The sequence below is a fragment of the Protopterus annectens genome, chromosome 8.part1 (assembly GCF_019279795.1).
Source record: "Protopterus annectens isolate FY-2018-M chromosome 8.part1, PAN1.0, whole genome shotgun sequence".
NCBI classification, from domain to species: Eukaryota; Metazoa; Chordata; order Ceratodontiformes; family Protopteridae; genus Protopterus; species Protopterus annectens.
Genome location: NC_056742.1, coordinates 449,198,041 through 449,201,099, shown reverse-complemented (window position 1 = coordinate 449,201,099; position 3,059 = coordinate 449,198,041).

Here is a 3,059-nt window from a genome sequence, read left to right as displayed (position 1 = left end):
CACTGTTGGTGCAGTGTGTGTGTGTATGTGGTAGCCCTAGGTGTTAACATTTCGCATGTGTGTATGCACGCACACAGTTCCACCTCATGGTTGCCATATACAGGGGTTTGTGGACAGCCACAGACTGCACCTGGCAGGTCATACAGATCAGTGTCTGTGGGCACGGACACGGTACCTGTGCCTGGCAGGGGTGCTACGGACCGTATCCAGTACTAAGCCAGACTGGGTACTGTCATCAGAAGTGGGAGTGTGTTGACTGGACACAGGTCCCTGTTGGTACTGTCCAGAGCCACGTGCACATGGTCTCCTGAGGCGTTCCAATGACAGCACAGACCCAGCATTGCTGGGGCTGCTGCTGGCACTATGGGGGCGTGCGTGGGCCTGTTGTCATCTGTGCCGACTGCCAGCTGCTGCTGTTGCTGGCATACGGCCACGTCAACGCCGCAACCACCCACCATTGCCCTGGCTCATGGACATTTGGTTGTGGAACTGCTGTGATATGTTCCCACAACTTCTGTCTATGACATCGGTGAAATTACGGATAGCATCCGCGATGTCACGCATACTGTCAGTCATGGCTGTGCGACATGCTCTCAGCTCCCTCAGACCCTGTCTGGTGTACCTTTCCATACGCGACTGTGCCTGCATGACAGCCCAAAACATAGCTGAGGTTGACAGACCTCTTTGGGCACGTCTGCCAGAGGCAGTACACCCACGGATGCTCCCACGAGAACCCATGGGCAACTGTCTGTGTGGTACCATCGCAGGACCCTGCCCATGGCTGCTGTGTGTGGAAGCATGTGCCACAGATACCACATTACCCTGGTCAATGCCCACTGTATCCTGTCCATCACCTAGGGACAATGGTGACAAAGGATGTACTGGCAGGATGACTGTGCGCAATGATGGGGTTGACAGCTGTGTACTGTCAATTGGCTGACCAATGGCAGACCCTGACACACCTTCCTGTACCATTACACAGATATCATCATTACCAGTACCTGTGGCACCAGATTCAGGTTCCCTGCTGCAGGACACCAGAGCAGCACCAGAACCTGTGGGAGGAAGACAGGAAACACAGTTTACAGTGTCCACACAATGTTACCAGTGATGCACTTATGCACACATGTACACATGCACACATGGACACATGCACACATGGACACAGGCACACATGCACACATGGACACAGGCACACATGCAGACATGCACACGTGGACACATGCACAAAGGCACACATGCACACATGCACACAGGCACACATGCACACATGCACAGATGCACGATGGACACATGCACACATGCACATGTGGTCACGTGTACACATGCACACATGCACACATGCACACATGCACACGTGGACACATGCACACATGCACACATGCACACATGCACACATGAACACGTGGACACAGGCACACATGCACACATGCACACGTGGACACAGGCACACATGCACACATGCACACAGGCACACATGCACACATGCACACATGCACACATGCACACATGCACACATGCACACATGGACACAGGCACACCTGCACACATGCACACATGCACACCCTGCAGTATACACACAGAGCACTACTGAGTTACACTAGTGTTACTAGCACTATCAGGACTATTATAGGTATTGTTAAACACACTCACCAGCATGGATGGCCTGCCTTGCTGTAACCCTGGAGGGACCTGCAGAAATGATGAGATTAATGTCAGTGGGCACAACTGTGCCATTGATACTGCATATGATACAGTGCAGTAGTACACCAGTTGCCTTTCACATGTCAGCTGCTGATATTGCCAATATCACACATGCACAATTACATACTATGTTGACAGCTACATACCACGGACACACCTTACACATGCATAAACTAACAGTGTACAGAACAATCAAGTGTACATATGGCAAATTACCTGCACGCTTCATGTTGTGCTGCTGTGTGGATCCAGCCTCCATCATGATGCAGGTGTATTGCTGTTGCTGTTCCGGGGCTGGAGCCACAACACTTAGGAGTAGCCCCTCCAGTCTGGTGAAGGGGGGATGTGTGGCCACCCCACCTCCTGTGGCAACCTGTTGCCTGTGGATATCCGACGCACGCTGATGGACATTTCTGATTAAATCACTGCAGTGATGTCGTACCTGCTCATATGTCCTATTATGCGTGCCAATGTCATTTACCCTACAGACAAGGTCTTGCCACAGTGCAGCCTTCTCCTGCTGATTCTGGCTGCTGCAGAAAAACAGTATGTCATACTCTCGCACCAGGCTCTGGTGTATCTCCTCATCTTCCGCTGCAGAGTAGGTGGGATTACGCTGATGCTCCATCTCCCTGGAAGAGAACAGAAACAGGATATCAGCAGACTATGTCAGCAATATATGGCACACATACTATACATGATACTCATGTGTAGTGATATACTACTACTCCCATATGTTGCATGTGTGTGTCTCGTGGTGGATACACAAGTACATGGCCAGATATCAGTGCTCAGCCAACACCTGTGCAACAATACCTGCCACATTCCATACAACATAGTAGCATGCCCCATCGTTCAGCACACTGCGACAGGTCCAATGCACAACCTCACTCTGGGGGTTCATACCAAGGTACTGTATGTGGAACACCATCCACTAGTGTGATGTGGACACAAGTTACTCAGCCTGGATATACATATCCCACCACCATCACCAGCACAGTAGACTACTTTGATATGTATGTGATTAGACAGTTATTCACTTGTTAGGACTGAGATGGTATCCATGCAGCCCACTGGGCCAGTGGAAGCCACAACCCACACTGCTGACCCCTTTGCGAATGCTTACCATGGACATCCCACAGATTGCATGGAACTTGCACACACATTTCTAACCCAGACCCTATGCACAAAGGTTAGGCATCCTGTCCGGTGGACCCCAGACAGAGGCAGATTGTATAAAAATAGCAGGAGGCTACTGCAGGACAGAGCAGATTCACATTAAGGGAAGGCATCTGTGGTCAGCACTGGTAATACGCTATGGTCTCTCATAACAATGGCCATGGCCTACTCTGGGA